The sequence below is a fragment of the Phasianus colchicus genome, chromosome Z (genome assembly GCF_987193195.1).
Source record: "Phasianus colchicus chromosome Z, bPhaCol1.hap1.1, whole genome shotgun sequence".
NCBI lineage: Eukaryota > Metazoa > Chordata > Aves > Galliformes > Phasianidae > Phasianus > Phasianus colchicus.
In genome coordinates this window covers 20,047,040-20,064,057 of record NC_143476.1, presented here as the reverse complement: position 1 = coordinate 20,064,057, position 17,018 = coordinate 20,047,040, and the positions used below count along the sequence as shown (strand labels likewise).

General features: G+C 42.0%; 1 protein-coding gene across 3 annotated transcripts in view; it reads left to right on the top strand.

Annotated features, from left to right (window-relative positions):
- The first annotated feature begins 1,437 nt into the window (after positions 1–1,437).
- Positions 1,438–17,018, top strand: part of PAM (peptidylglycine alpha-amidating monooxygenase) — a 128,618-nt gene continuing 113,037 nt past the window's right edge. For 2 of the 3 annotated variants that reach the window (XM_031594520.2, XM_090130689.1), the window contains exon 1: positions 1,438–1,564. The gene's annotated coding sequence lies outside the window, so the exon portion shown is untranslated. Of the gene's footprint in view, positions 1,565–14,772; positions 14,835–17,018 lie in introns of all 3 variants that reach the window. The other variant, XM_090130690.1, reaches the window with a different exon arrangement.

The following is a 17,018-nucleotide window of genomic DNA, read 5'->3' as shown; positions in this document are numbered from 1 at the left end:
AATCATGTGTGGTGATAAATTTTAAACACAGTGAAGTCAGCCTTACAGGACCCAGTGCGTGACACATTTATCTTTCTGCACTTCATGCTGAGGGCTACAGTCTAAGTTGCAAAATAAAAAAATACACTAGGATGTATCATATTAAAAGAAAAGGGCACGGAAGGTCTTGTCTCAGATTTCAGAAGATGAGGAGGCAAAAGTTAAACACCACATTTCGGTGTATTCATTTCGTGGGTTTTGTGAATCAATACCAAATCGTTTGGCAAAGAGAAATGTAATATAAGCAAAATTGAAGTAAAAAAAAAAAAAAAAGCCAACGTTCAAACACTCAGAGTAATGGAAGCAATATAGGGAAATGGAAATAACTACAGCAGAATTATTTAGAGAGCCATTAAACATGAAGTTTACGGTGGATTGCTTTATGTACGCTGCCATGAAAAAAAAGAGTTGGCAGCATCTTCTCAAATGAGTGACTTCCGCAATACAAGGGTATTCATTAAAAGCCTCCAATTTTGAACATGAAACTTTTTAAAAATAAGAAGCAACATCTGAAAGGAAACCCTTGTAGGAAACCCTCACAATGTGGCACAGCAGAAGGTGGGGGCAGCCCCAGGGTGCATCAGCAGAGCAGAGCAGGCTTCTGCAGCTACGCTGCTGAGTATCACAAAGCAGGCCTGTGCTAGGTGAGAGGCCCGGCAAAGTGACACAGACAGCCGGTGTGACATGGTCGGACAGCCCGTGTGACACTGAAACTCTGGTGTGACTGCAGCCAGGGCTGTGAGTCACCGCTTCACTCTAGAGGGCTCAGTGCTTCTTGTCATCAGGGAATGAAAATGTCACTGGGACAAACGAGTGACAAATTAATGACCCATCAGGGCCACACTTTCAATTTCTGAAGGTGTTAGAAACCAGGCCAAAAACCCAATAGTGTGCCGTAATTTGGGAAAAGCAAACAGACTCCACAGGAGTGAATTCATGAATTCTGCTTATCTACATTTCATGCGAACAGGTAAAGCTTCGACCACTGCAGTGAACTTGCTCTGTGTGGAAGATTCAAACACACAAACTTGTTTTCAGAGCAGAGCCAGTCGTTCGTACGCACTGACGTATTATTTTAACTTGGAAGTGGCAGAACAACGCCTGACCAACCAGTTTTACGTTTTAAACCGAAGAGCACGCCGGTTTGACTGCCAGCCAGTTCGTACAGCACAAGCGCGAGCGGCTCTCGGCACGGCCCGCGCCTGCTCTGAGAACGGCATCTGGAGGCACTCGGTGCCGCGTGCCCGGCGCCCCACTTCGAACGAGCAGCGCGGCGAGGAGCCCCACAGCCGCCCGCGCGACCGCACCGCGCAGGCCGACGTGAGCAGCACCGCGTCCCCGCACGGGGCGGGCAGGGGCGGGGCCAATGCGGCCGGAACACGCCCCCGGGGCGGGGCGGCGGGGCGGCGGCAGGAAGGGGGTCGCGGGGCGGCGGAGCGCGGTTGTTCTCGGTGTCGCCGGGGTTGCCGCCAGTAGAGCAGCAGCGTGGCCGTGGCCGTGGCCGTGGCCGGTGGTTCTCGACTTGGTGAGTTCCGTGCTGCGCGCGGCCCGGGAGCGGAGCGGAGCGGGGCGGGGCGGGGCGGGGAGGAGAATAGCTTTGTCCCGGCGCTTCGCCCCGGATCCGCTGCGGGGCCGGTCCCGGTCCCGTCTCGGGGCAGGCGGTCCCATCCTTGGGGCGGCGGCTGCCCGGCTTCTCGGTCAGGCACGTGTGCCGTGCCGCTGCTCTTCGTCGGGCCGTGCCGAGCCGTGCCGTGTCGAGCCGTGCCAAACCGTGCCGTGCCAAACCGTGCCGTGCTGAGCCGCCTTAGGCGCGGCGCCTCCGGGCCGCCTTTGCTGTCCCACTGCGCTGCGCTGCAGCCGGAGCTGTGCCGCGCCGCGCCGCTGGGACCGAGGGCCGGACCGGGCGCTTCCCCACCGGCGAAGTTTCCTCGAGCGCCCCCCGCGCGGAGCGGGGCGGCTCCGGTGGAGCGGCGGCGGCGGCGGCGGGACGGTGCTGGGAGGCGGCGAACGGGGCGCTGCCCGTGCCGCTGGGGCCCTGCCCGCCGCGGGTGGCACGGAGCGGTGCCCGCGGTGTGTTCCGGACTTTAGGTTATTTCGAACTGCGATGTTATGGCTCCCATCGCTCCTTGGGAGTGGCTTTCCTTTCTTTTTTCTGTGTGGGGTTTTTTTGTTTTTTGTTTTTAACTCTTGCGTTAAGTCCCGCGCGCCTGTCTGTGCGGGTTAACGCAGTTGATTTGTTTCCCTGTCCACCATCGCTTTGCGGGAACCGATAGCTGGGTTCCACAAACCGGATAACCGGGTTCCCCGGGTAAGCGGGGCGCGGGGAAGGTTGCGGGAGCCGCGCAGCGCCGGGCACAGCCGCGGGCGGCTCGGGTAGCGCGTGGGTCCGGAGCGCGGAAAGGGAAGCGGCGTTACGCGGCTGTAGTCCTCTGCTGCAGTCCGCTGCTGCTCCGGGACTCCGTGTCCGGCACAGCAGTGCGAGTCCACCTTTAAGGAGGCAGGCGCTGTCACGGATCCTTCCCGTGAGATGTCAGTGTAGAAGGGATAGGCCCTTTATTTTCTTTTGGATTTGGGTGTCTCTTCACGTGAGTTGCAGTAGTTGGAAGTGTCAGTGATGAATGTAGCTTTTGGAAGAGTACATCTCAATCTCAAAATCTTAACCGAGGGCTTAAGCCCAAAATCTTAACCAAGTGGAGTGTTTTGTTTTGGGGTTTTCTTTTTTGTTGTTTGTTTTTTTTTTTTCCAGCTTGCGTTTGTGGCTCAGATTTGGCCTCTGAGCACCCTAGGTGGAGTGATGCTGCAGGTGGGCTGGCAGCATGAGGGCTTGAGAGTCTGAGCCAGAACACTGAGTCACCTCTTGTGTTACTGGTTTTCTTGTCAAGTGAGATGACTGCCAGTCCACTGAGAGCTGGATAGAGCAGGATGCAAAGGAATCCATGTTTACGGATGTTGTTTCTCTGCTTGCTGTTTATTTCACAAAATGTTCAGTTTGAGGTAGACTTTGTTCTTGATTCCTTGCTTATGGATCCTGGTGAGTTGTGGTGAGAAATACAAGAATGCTGAATGCAAGCTTGTTTTTCGCACCTTCCTTCTATTTTTATGCATGGACATTCCTCAAAGGGAGCCCGGAGTTGGGATTTCCGTAGCTCTCACATAGGGCATAGGATGGAAGTATCTGTGTTGCAGATGTGAGGACAACAACAGGTATGATGAAATGAAGATTGCTTCTAAAAGTCACCTTGCAGCTTGCTGGTCTTCCTTCTCTGGTATTTGAGATGAAAAATTCAGTAAAGCTCCTGGGATGCTTCTGTGTGTGGTTGTGCTATCCCAGCATAGTCAGTATCCGTATATCCACAATCAGTGGTGTGAAGAGAGGTCTGGAGGCCTGATTGAGCCAGGCAAGTACCTTCTGACAACAGAAGGCTGCAGTTTGAAGGAAATGAAAACGGTTGAAATACATGTAGGTTAAAACTGCTGAATGGCAGCCTTTCTTCCCCTCTGCTTGATAGGGCTATCTTCACTGGAACAGGCTGCCCAGGGAGGTTGTGGAGTCTCCTTCTCTGGAGATATTCAAGACCCGCCTGGATGCCTACCTGTGTGACCTGGTGTAGGGAACCTGCTTTGGCAGGGGGGTTGGACTCGATGATCTCTGGAGGTCCCTTCCAACCCCTACGATTCTGTGATTCTTTCTTTTCACTTTAACTTTTTATCTGTTTTCTTTAAGGCAATCAGTGAGAATATGTAAATAACGCTGAAATACTTCGGGCTGCTGAGGGACAGTGAGACTTTCCACCTCACTCCTTAATAATACTCTTCATTTCTCTTTGATAAAGGGCTGGTTTCCAATTTCCTGTCAGTCTTAACTGTGCTCTGGTTAAAGAAAGCTAAAACATTTTTTTCTGAACAGCAATTCATTACCTTTCTACAGAAGGATGCAAAGGCTTTAATATGAAAAGATATGTTGTGTCAGGATTTCTTAAAACTTAACTGATTATTTTGTAACTTGTTTTAAAACGGTGTGGTTAACAGATTTTTAGGAGAGCTGCTTTGTATGTAAGATGATGACAAATTTCTGAAAGTAGGAGATGAGCTCACACAAGACTGAGATTTAGACTGTGACCATGTGAGCAAAGAACAGGTACTGACAAAGGCGTAGGTAACATAGGCATAAACAGGAATCAGAATTCATGATCAGTACTGGCTTTTGAAGCACTGCTGTTCCTTAGATGTAAATCTCTATTACGCTGTTATTTGTTTGTGTTTTTTTGTTTTTGTTTTGTATTGAGAAACAGATTGCACAAAGGGCCCCTTTCTTATCTCCTGTGAGAATGTGAACAAAATGTAGAAGTAGTCTTCAGAGGGTGTGCGTGTAGGTACATGTAGAGATGCCAACGGGAAGACAGCTTTTCTGATGCAGTTAATAGAGATAGGCTGCCTGACCTCTGTCTGATGAAGAGGCTTCACAGTCATAACCCGGGCTGTTCAGGCTGCAGAACTGAACTTCTTACATCTGCATCTTACATCTGATGCAGTGTATTTCCAGGAAAAGGGCATGTTTTAACATTCCATGGTTCTGCAGTAGCCAAACAGAATACGTAATCTGATGAAGTCAAACAGGTGAAAACAGCTCACGTATTGCACTGCTCAGAGAGAAGCATAACTTTTACTTTGAGCAAAACCCGTGTCAGTCATTTGCATTTATTATCTCATAGGTCTTTAATCCTTTCCTACTCATTCTTTCACACCCACGTGTTCATGAGTATCAGGACTGATGGTATCCCATCAACCTGACCAGGGAGTAAGGGATGCTGGCCATCAAGTCTTCATTATATCTTTTGGGTTATTCGTGACTGATAATGAAGTTGGATGATCTTTGCTCTGTTTGTGTTCTCTTCTGATGAAGAAGGATGAGGGTAAGGCTGAGTCATACCATGTATTTGTGGCTTCCCATGTGTGGTATGCTCTTGTATGTTCTACCGGAGTCTGCCAGTTCCTCAGTTATCAATATCCTTTCTTGGATTTCATTACTATTCTCGATTTCTTTATTTGCAGCATCTATATCATTCGTCTTACTCCTGCTCTGGTTATTTTAGTCTGTGCTGATTTACGTTCATGCTCTTTGTATGGCATTATAATATTTACCATAGAAGTCTCTACAAAAGAAGGAACTGGGCTGTCTGTAGAGGTTGTGGATGCCTGGATGCCCCATCCCTGGTGCTGTTCAAGGCCAGATTGGATGGGGCTCTGGGCAGCCTGGTCTAGTTTTAGATATGGAGATTGGGAGCCCTGCTAGTGGCAGGTTGGGCTTGATGTTCCTTGAGGTCCCTTGCAGCCCAAGTTATTCTATGATTCAAAAGGTTGATTCAAAAGAAGTGCATTATGGATCTGAACATTTGTTTGTTGTATCATCTGTGTTGTGATCCCCAGTGTGATGGGTTAGTCAAGGCTTAAATAATGACGAAAAGTATTTGTTCTAGTGCTCCCATTGGAGGCTGAAAGTGGCCCACTCATTTTCACAATTTTCTGTGCCAGTGTGGTCCTCAGGTCTTTAATACTTAAGAAAGAAGAAAGCAAATGGATTATTAAGAGAAGTATTTACATTTCACTTAAGATTTGTGAAATCTTCTTATTAAGAATTGTGACTGTTTTTCTTAAAGGCACAATACTTCATTAACCCTGAATGACCACCATAAAACTGCATATCTTTAGTTTGCTTTTATTCCTCAAGTATACAGATGATTTTTTTTATCAGTTGTGCATTTGCTTTCTCTTGTCAGCCTGTAAATCGTGTGTTCCAATCTTCATAATAAAAGTCTTACTCATATTAGGACATACTCTGGATCATTTTTATTTTTTTGTCTTGTTTCCAAAATGTTCGTCAAATTTCTAGCCTAAAATAATTCTTTGTCCTCACATGGTCATTTGTTCTGGTTTAGTATGATGCAGTAGTTTAATTCTTACGTCTTTCCTTGTGATCTGTGTGAGCTCTAGCTTTTTTATAAAGGTCAATCATGTTTTGTCTTATACTGCTAGGTTGAGTGATCCAGGCTCTCACTTGTAATGTTGCTGGGAAAATTAACAGCTTATTATGAATCTAGTAGCCCTTTCTCCTTCTGGATGCAGCTTGAATACATCTCTCTTGTGTATTGTGACTGGGACTGTGCCTGGTATTCCAGATGAAGACAGTGACATTAATATAAGCACATCTGTGATGGAGTGAAATTGGAACATATCAAATTACTTTTTATTATTATTTGTTGTTATGAATATGTAATGGTAACTTTTATTATGTGGTTATCTGAAATATTTTTTCAGCTGATAAAGTGATAGATAAGAGTAAGAAAAGCCTGTGTAGTTGGCATAAGCATAAATTCAAGTATTTGTTTTGATTCTCAAAATCTCCAGATTTTTTGTGATATTCTGGGCTTACTGAGAATAAGTACTAATATTTCAGCCCTGCTTCAGCAGGTTCTGTACACATACTTCTGCATTTCATTCCAGTTTTCTATATACAACTATTAAGGATATATATTTTTTTAATCAGTCCAAGTTGATTAAACTCTGCTGTATTATTGTTTGAATACTGGATTAGACATTTTTAATGTGGTTCCTTCTTGCTTAACTAATAATTTTTCAAGTTACAGTGGGACTGAAAATATACTCAGTTCCCCCTAGACTAACACTGCAGCTTTTTAAAAATTTTATTTATTTATTTATTTGTCTGGAGAAAGGATCTTTTATTTGTTTATGAGCAACGGTATCATCTGCCAAATATAACAAATAAATTCCTGATTTGTTTCTTTGGGCAATCCACTTTTCATTTCTTTCTGTCTCTATTTTTTCTTCACTTAGCAATCTGTTTAATTTCTTCTTTTATTTGATTCTATTTTATTTAAGACACCTTCATCAAAACTGAAATGGACTTGCCTGTAGGTATGTAGATGCTAAATAGTAGTAGTTCCAAGGTGTATTTCCAAATCCCACAAGACAGTGGTCAACCAGTAAGAATAAGTTGTGTGCTGATTTCCACAGTTTTGGAGGTAGACTCTAATGTTGGCAGACTTTGAGAATTGTTGGTGATCCCATCCATGCTGCAAATGAGATACTGCTTTTCTCTGAAGACAATAGTAACTAAGAATGGAAGACAATTTAAGGAGGAGTGGGTGAACCAAGGAGAAGAAGGAAGGCTGATTTGAAGATAATTCCACTGTAGAAAGCCAGCATGCAGAAAAATGTGATATCAGTGGAGCAGTGAACACGAGGTTAATGTGAAGTGAGGCATTAACTGCTGTTTAAAAGATATCCAAATTCCATACTTGCAGATTATATCTATAATTATTGAGTATAATTGGGTGCTTTGCTCTGTGAAATTTGTTAATAAGCAATCACAGTCCAGCGTTGGTGATCCGCTGTTCTACTTCTTAACTGCATTGTTCCAGTAAACCACAGAATTTTCTATTGAATACAGATTCCTCCTTGTCCCCTTCTCAGTTGGATCAATTCATTGGGAAACTGTACTTTTACAGATATTTAAGTTGGTTATGGCCCGTTATATCTACAACAACAGTGCTTATCTTTTTGAGATTGTTTTTGGTTCTAGAGAGCTAGAGATTATTTTGCATGAATAGACTTTGTTTCTCCTTGGATCTGGTTCATGGATCTTAAAGCTGAATATTTTAAGGAATGAAGTGAAGACTGCAGAGCTCATTAGACCACTCTATATGCATTCAGCAATTTGTTTATAAGGGAAGGGCTGGGGAGGGGAGGGATGGAAAGGGGAGAAGGGGGAGGGAAGCTACAGTTCACTTTATACCACCAGTGCTCTGTTTCAGACTTCCATAAGATACTCTTAGTTTTCCTTGGATTAGGGAGTAGTTGAATTCAGTTGATTTTAATTCTTTTCTATGCATGCTGTACCCTGAACTCAATTTAAGGAATTGGATTGCATGATGCTAAGAGTTCTAATCTCATTGTGGGAGAGATAAGGATTTCTAGTGGATTTTTATACATCTTTTTTTTTTTTATATCCTGATTTAAACAAATAGGTTTTGCTTTTTAGTTGCTTATTGATGTTTTGGCTGAAACAGTGTTAATGTATTTTGATCATAAAATTATTAATTTTGGGTTGTTAATTTAGAGTAATCCTTTCAGAAGACCTTGCAGTGGTATCTAATTCTAGGAAATATAGCTAAAATGTGCCATGGCTTTTATTACTTGTGACAGTTGATGAGAATGTTAATTAAAGTGTTATCTATTTCTTCTCGTTTCTTTTTTGACAGCAAAAATATGCTTACTGTTTTTTTCTTCTGCTTTTGTTTCACCACTTAGAGGGATAATTTTCTCCCAGTGAAATTTATACAAAATCACAGAATGGAAAATATTGGAAAGAGCCTTTGGAGGTTATATAATATATACAGCTCCATGCCCCATGTAAGCAAGGTCAGCTTAATCAAGTTGCCTTGGACTGTGTCTGGTTGGATTTTGAATACATCCATGAATGTGGCTGCCACGTTTTCTCTGGGCACTGTGTTCCCATGATTTGCCAACCTTATAAGAAGAAAGCATCTTGTATTTTGTTTTATGCCTCCAGATGGGCTTTGTGCTAGTAATCACAGCCATTTGAGCCTGTCAGTTTAGTCATTTCACTAGACTATTTTTTGGACTGTTTTTTTTTTATCACATTAACTATGAGGATGTTATAAGAGACTGCAAAATACACATAGCTGGGTGTTTTAGTCTGTGCTTAAAATAACAGTTCTCCAAAACAGTACATTGTGTAGCTGTTCTAGAAATTCACAGAGAATGATAATGGAGATTCTCAGTGCATCCTTTGTATCTCTCATAAGTCACAAGCTAGTAGTGACATTGTGGAGATAAATTCAACTTTCTCTCATATAAACTGAGGACAATTATGATGATAATCATGATGAAAATAGTTATTTTTCTGACTGTAAATGATCAGTAATGCTTAGCCATCTTTGCAAGCATCAAGACTTGTGGATCTTAGCCACTCTGCTTTCAGCCACTGTCTCCCCATTTCTTAGGTTCCCATTGCTGGCACCCCCAGCTGTTGATCAGCGCAGACTTCTACTTAAACGTGCATATTTTAGTTCCAGCCTGAGTACCCGTTGTCTCCAAAATATGCTGGTCAGGTGGGATTTGGCACATCATTATAATCCACAGGCTGCCGACAGGTGTCGCTGCGGACTAGTGCAGTGCAGAGACTTCTCCGGGAGGGTACGGTATCCACTTTTTGCAAAACAGATTGAAATAGTATCTTTTTATGAAATAAGCAGAGCGTATTAAAGGGTGTCAGCTGAGCGTTTCAAGATTAGGAGCATTGCCTCTGGCCCTTGCACCAGCCTTTTGGCAGAGATCGGTTTGCCTGATGAAGACTTGTGTAAACAGGATTGCCTGTCCTCTGCCAAGGTAAACTTTGTTTTCAGACGTATCTGTATGGTGTTGACCTAACAGTAGCTGGTAACTGGTGAAACTTTGTGCTTTTTCTCTGCTATTCAGACTTAGTACCCCTTGCTTCACTGTTGTTCACCCATTCTACATGAGGTGTGTAGGTAGAAGAATTCACAATTTTTCTTTTAGTTAAGTATTAGTATTATCTACTAAACTAGCTCTGTGAAGAAGATGGGATGTACAATAAATCCATGTTACCTAGTTTTCACTGGTCTACTTCTGGATAGCATTTCCTGTGGACCATTATCTGATTAAATATAAGTTGAGAGTATCTCACTATTGCCTTAATTGTCAGCAGGTGCAGTAGGCAGTACAGCCACGTGTTTTCTACTTACCAACTGTAAACCCTGACTCTTTGAAAGAGTTCCAGTGTAATGTGTATGCAAGGTGTGGCCAGGTGTCAGGACTTCGAAAACCCTGGAGAGGGGGTATTTTATATTACCCAGTTATCTGCTTAATGTCACTAGCCTACAGTGTAAGGCTTTATGCCATCCAGGAGTCAGTATGAAGATTTCTCTAGCTGTCTGTCCTTCCAGTGCCATAGTCACAGCCATCAATTTGACATATTGGCTGTTTCTCCCATGCCTTCGTTAGGATAGCAAGGCTTGCTGAGCCATTTTAAAGGCTGCTGCTTTCCATTGCTGTTTCTCTTTCACATTATCTTCCTGACTGATCACTGAACCGTACATTCTGCTTCTGCTCTTGGGTTAATTGCTCATGTGGCATTTATTCTGTGGCCAGGATGGAGACAGATCAGATTGTAGATGGACGCTGTCATTACCCAGGCCAATTTGTGCTATTTTCTCCTGTAAAGAACTTAGTCTGTTTTGGCTAGTAGAGGCCATGCAGAAATGCGCCACCTCTACTTCATAGTACTGGTCTGTTGTGCCTTCCCAGTGGACTGACTGCAATCAGTTGGCAGTACCCACTGTAAAACTGGGAGCCCTATTGTTAGTTACCTTGGCTCTTCTAGTGACTATTTGTTGCAGCTAGGACTGAATAAGCAGTCCGGATTTCCAGCTTTACAGCGATGGGATCAACCTCCAAGACCAAAAGTCCAACTGTGTATTTAGCTTGTCTGTTTTGTTGTCATAGGCTTCAATAAGCTTTATTTGATGCTATGACTTGAAGCTTGAAAGGCTTATTGGCTAGTTTGTGGCCCAAAGCTGCTTCCTTGGAAACAGCTTTTTTTTGTTTCGTTTTGTTTTTTTCTCCTGACTTCTTTTTGCTTGCTGTATAATAGCATCTCAGTATCAAATGCAGTATATAGTGTTTCCCAAAAGGCTAATGAACTTCTGTATTTCTATTTCTTGTCTGCATTATTTCCATGTAGATTTGGTTTGTGTAGTGGACTCAGATATCATTCTGTGAAAACCCTGCTGAATTGTCCCTCCTAGGCATGATTTTGTGTAGTATCAGCAGCATCACTCAGTGTTTCTCCCATTTCTTGCTCTGTGGGACCAGTAGTCTTTACAGTAATATTGGTAACATCTTACAGTGTCTTAGGATGGAAGATCATCTAGTTTCATACCTATGCTGTGGGCAAGATTTCCGACCACGGAATCAAGCTGCCCAGGGCCTCTTTCAACCTGACAGTGCTTCCTGGGATAGAGCGTCCACAGCTTCTCTGGGCAGTCTGTTCCAGTGCCTCACCACTCTCTGAGTGAAGAATTTCCCCTAACATCTAACCTAAATCTTCCCTTTTAGCTTAAAATCATTTCCCCTTGTCCTATTGTCACACTGGAAGAGGCTGCCCAAGGAGGTTGTGGATGCCCCATCCCTGGAGGCATTCAGTGCCAGGCTGGATGTGGCTCTGGACAGCCTGGTCTAGTGGTTAGCAACCCTGCACGTAGCAGGGGGGTTGAATCTAGATGGTCATTATTCAATCCAGACCCTTCTATAATTCTGTTACTGTCAGACTGTGTAGAAAGTCAATCTTGCTCTCTTTTTTTTTTTTTTTTTTTCCTTTAAATAAGCCACTGTATGTTCTGAAAGACTGCAGTGAGGTCTTCCTGGAGCCTCCTGCAAACTGAACAAGCTCAGCTATTTCAACCTTTCTTCATTAGAAAGGTGTGCTCCAGCCCTATCTTCGCAACCCTGCTCTGGAACTGCTCCCAGCAGTTCTACATCCCTCCTGTATACTTGGGGCCCCAGACCTGGACACAGCACTGCAGGTGGGGTATCATGAGGGCAGAGCAGAGGGTGACAATCCCATCCCTCTCCTTGCTGACCACTCCTCTTTTGATGCAGCCCAGAATACAGTTGGTCTTCGAGGCTGCAAGTGCATGTTGCTGGGCCCAGTTCTGCGAACTTGCTGAAGATGCACTTGATCTCGCTGTCTAGACTGAAGATAAAGAGCACTAGTCCTAAGATAGACCCCTGAGGGGCACCATTCATCAAAGGCCTCCTCCTGGTCATATTGCTCTCTGGCTGCAGCCATCCATCCAACTTCTTCTCCACCAAATAGTTCACCCTTCAGATCCCTGAGAATGTTACATGCGACCATGGCAAAGGCCTTGAAAAAGTCTAGATAAGTGATGTGTATCAGTCTTCCCTTCTTTGTGGAGTTGAATGTTTTATAATGCAGGAAGAATATTACAGCCTTCCAAACATGGGGCTACCAGCACATGACAAACTAGGGGACAGCGCTATGTACTGTTGGCCTCACATGAGAATGCAGATTGCTCTTGCAGTTTCTCAGCAACTCAACTGCTGAAGATAAACACTGGATTGAGTCATGGCTTCAGACTCAATTCTCTTGAAAAGAGTGGCAGTCAGATCTTACAACTATGAGGCAGCCTGATCTGATGGTCAGTAGCCAGCTATTGTTATTTGGTAGTTGTCGGATACTTTCATTCGCCAAGTGGGGCAGCTGAATGAAGAGCAGGATCCCAAAATTATTTCAGCCTTGGATGGCTGCTTAGCTGTGTGGGTGATCTCTGTATCCTTTGTGCAGCCTGTACTGTTTGGAGGAGTGCCCAAATCAGTAGGAACTGTAACTGCTTCCCCACAGTAATGGTGTGAACAAACCACTAATGAATATTTGCCCCTGCCTTTTCATGGAGGTTTCTGCCTGCCAGCAAGCCATGTCCTGTATATATTCACCACAAAAGTAGGTAAGAGACATCTGTATTATCACTGATCCCACAAGTGGCTTCTTTTGTTCCCTCTCCTGAAAGCATTAATTTTCATCAATTTGTTTTTCAGCTATAAGGACAGGTCTCTGTGAAGTAATGTGATCTCAGTCCCTGCGTACTTTAGAGCCATCAGCCACTGCTGGTTGACTGCTCTAGTGTCCAGTGGAACACAAGGCTCATTAGCTCTCTGTGGCACTCAGCTACCCAAAATTAGTCAATTGGTGTGGATTTTTTATGCCTTGCAGTGCACCACAGTGACAAGATTGGGGTAATAAATTGGTACTGACATGCTCACCTTTTCTCCAGAGAAGGGAGAGGAAAGAGTGCAATCAGTCTATCAGTTGTCCTCATTTTTTTTTTTTTGTGGTCTATTTTTTCCCTTTTGCTTGTTTATGCTTTACACATAAAGTAGGTTTCCTGTCTTCTTTGTCTTCTGGGTCTTATGAACTGGAATAAAGTTAAAAATGACTGCTTTTGGCTAACACTTTTCAGGTTTCTATACAGAGTGTATATATAATATCTCACCTCCTGACATGCTTGACTGGTTTGTCTTTCATTGCATATAACAGCACCCTGCACAGGGCACTGTGGGACACTTGAGCTCATTCCCATGTGCTCAACACCAGATGACCAGCTTATACATGGGTTTCACAGACCTTAAGTTCAAGACCCAATAGAACAGCTGTGGCTCGCTTGAGATACAAGATCCTCAAACAAAATGTCTGTCTCATAGCTATCAATCTTACCCTGTAGTATGGCAATTTTGAAATGATTAGGCTAGAGGTTAAAAAAGAGATAATTAAAATTTTCAGAGCATTGTGTGTATTTAGTATAATGGAATTCTTTTTTGATACATACCCATGTAGCTTCTGAAAGCAGAAGTACCTACAATACATATTTATACATTGATATTGTACAGTAGAAAAAATTATGGTTGAGGCTGTCTGTACCTGGCTTGAGACTGTGAGAAGTGACTGGATTACATGAAAAAGAGTGAACTGTAGTAAAACCTTCTCAACCTTCTTTTGAAGAGATGGAACATGTGGCATCTTATGTCTGTCTTTTTTTTTTTTTTTTTTTCCATATTATGGTACTGTTGTGATGTGATAGGAGATTTGTGGAACGGCCATTGTTTCATTTTTCACTGCTTTTACTTAATGTCATTTCATCTTCGGAACTAATTGAACTGAATGAAGTGGGTGCCTACCAATCTTCTCTTCTGTTTTTCTTGTGCAGAAAAACAGAATTAAACAAACAAACAAACAAAAAACCACAATGATTTGGAGCTGCTTTTAGAGACTGACTAATATTTTTATGCACTGCATTACTTTGAAAGGCAGCCGGTGTTGGTCTTCTAAAAGTAGTCTAAATCGTGTACTGCTTAGCCTTTTTTTCCCCCTAAGAGTTCATAAGAAAGATACAGGTAGTTAGTGCAATACTTCTTTGTCTATGTTATTGTGTCAATTAATGTGCTATTGTTGCAATCATGAAGCACTTCAATGGAGATCGTCTTTATGCGTGCCTCAGTTGGCTTTGGCATTTGAATCTATGATAACTTTGTGGGTTTAGTTTGTACATTGTAGGAATAATACTTATTGATGCTGTGTTGTTTCTTTGCCATTCTTTAGCCTGCTGTGGAAGTATCCTATTTTTATCTGTAACAGCAAGAAAGTTATATGCTCATTTAATTACTTGTGGTTATTTCTTGCGAGAGCTGCTGATTCAGAAATTAATAGCAAGTATACATTTGATATATGCTATCCTTATAGATAATTGAAAGAAATTTATTTTGAAAAATCTACTTTAAAGAGGTGTAGCTTTCCTCGGATGTCTCTGCTTCGTATTAGGTCACGAGTTGATCATGCAAGAAGATCTTTTATATGTGGAAATTTGTGGAGTTTTGGTTTATCCTGTTCTTCTTGTTTGGGAGTAAATAATTAGCTTCTAGAACCAGTTGTCTCACTTTTTAAATAAGTACCAGAAGATTTAGATAAGTACTGGAAACATTGATAGTATTCTCAGTGGGTTTATTATGAGAGCCTTTTATTCTTAACATATTGTATTTTACAATCTCAAACTTCAGTAAGAAGCCTGAAAAAAATTACTTCTTATTTGTTACTTACAGGAATCTAAACAGAATTCCAATGCAATGGGTCTTTGGTTTTACTGGAAATATCCTCGTGCCTCGTAAGTGAATTTTTTTTGCACTGTTTTTGGTATAAAACTTACATCTATGCAGTGCTTACAGAAATGAACGTCTATCTGTAGCTGAGTTACTGTGCAGTCCAGGTAGGAGATTTAGTGGCATATCTTTGAGGAAGTGTGCATTCCTGTGTTTTGAGAAAGTGTGTATTCAAGATTGCATGAACTTTTCCTTGGGGTGGGATTTAAATGATTATCAAGGCTTTTGAAGAAGTGAGTCTTATGAGAACTGTATAATACAGTCTGCAAGTTCTCTTTAGAATGTTTTTTAGTGCATTGATTAAATATTTATGTAGATAATGTTGTTTTTGTTTGTTACTTTTTACTTATTTCAAGTTAGTTGCCACTGGTTAGTTATTAGTTAAATTGAGCTGCTCAATTCATTTTTGACATTGCCACTCTAGATCCAGAACCTATCACTAGATAGGAAATAAACCTAGTAGATCTGTCTTACTTCTTGCCCAGCTGGCTTTTGTGCAATCATCACTTTGGGGGTGAGGGGAATCAGCTTCCATTACAAATGGTTCTTTATTGCCATCTCTTATACTTGAATTGTGTAAAATTGTTGGAAATATCCAAAGAATTTATCAGGCCAGTATCTCTGATAAAGCAGATTTTATTTGCAGTTGCAATGGAGGGCTTCCTGCAAGCAGGAGAGCACGCAGAAAACAGCGTTACTTCTTTTATGCCCTATTACTCAATGCTTATCATTTTCTTCCCTGGTTCCTCATGCTGATTACTTCAGGTTCACAATCTTCCCGATGCTCAACTAAACATGGATACTGGCTAAACATAAATTCTTGCTAGCTAAGCATATATCACTAATTAGTTAAGTTCTCACACTTGCTCATTCAACATTTGGTTATTGTTTCTGGACATCTGCTCGTCCTTGCATAGAGATGTGCTTGGACAGAGGATGGGGGGAAGTATGTTGGTGCCTGCCTGTTGCATCCCATCCTACCCACAGAGCAAGGCAATCCAGCCTCGAGTACAGGCCATGGCTTCTTTGATGTTTAAATCTGTTTTTCTTATGCTGAGAGTCTCTTATCCAAACAGAATAGCCCTACAATATGCTTTCTAGTCCATAATACTATACCTATACTACTTGATAGCAAGAATTACTCACACAGTTCAGCAGCTGTATTTCTAAAGTATGTTACTAACATATATGGTATTTCTACTTTTTCACATCAGCTATTTCTGAGGATGAGTTACAAAACACAAGTACATTGTACTCTACTTCAGATCAATTCCCCTTTTTAATATCTAATGCAGAAACAACATTCCATTCTTACGAAATTAAAACTGAAAAGAAATAGTTATTAAAACTGCTGGGACTGATATTATATCTCAAAGAAAAAGGGAGATAGAGCTTTAGGAGAGTGTAGCAATATTAAGATATTCTCTTGGGTCTGTATTAGTGATGATACATCTTAGAATATCTGTACCAAGGCTTTACACATTCCCAATTCAGAGCAAAAAGTTTTGTTTTAGTGTGAGGGATTCTGGAGGAGGTTAGCTGTATTCTGTAGTATCTTTTGGCAAAGCCTATCAAAGTGAATCAAAAGCACCTTGCCTTGATCAAGAATATTCCATTAATTGTGTTAAATTTAGTAGACTTCCTGCCTGGGGCTTCATAGTCCAGCATCTTACTTTTTCAGGATCCTGTGTGATAGTAGAAGAATAACGTAGTCTCAAGGAGATTTTAAAATGAATTTGTACTGGAAAACCAACTTCAGCAAAGAGTGAAAAAATGCTTCAGAGACTGCAAACTAAGGACTTTTTTTTCTTGTGAATACAGAAGCAATGTCAAAATGTTGAAGATGACTTGTATAAAATACTGCGTGTACAATTCTTTCCTAAAGTCAAGCTAAAGAGTTTTCTGAAAATGACTTGCAAATAGAAAGGATTAATGATTTAATTAATCTCAAACTCAATTCTCTTTATTTGCATAAGTGCAGTTTTCTGTCATCTTCAGGCAATTTGCAGATTTTTGCAGCTATAAATAGTGTTCTTGTTATTTAGCTACTTTATTAGGCTACTTTTATTCAGATTCTGTTCTGAATATCCATTTAGGGGACATGTTTGTACTAAATACGCCTGCAAAATAGACTATAAATAATTTTCTTGTTATACTTGAGTGATTCTTGTAGAATTCCTATTTGCTGT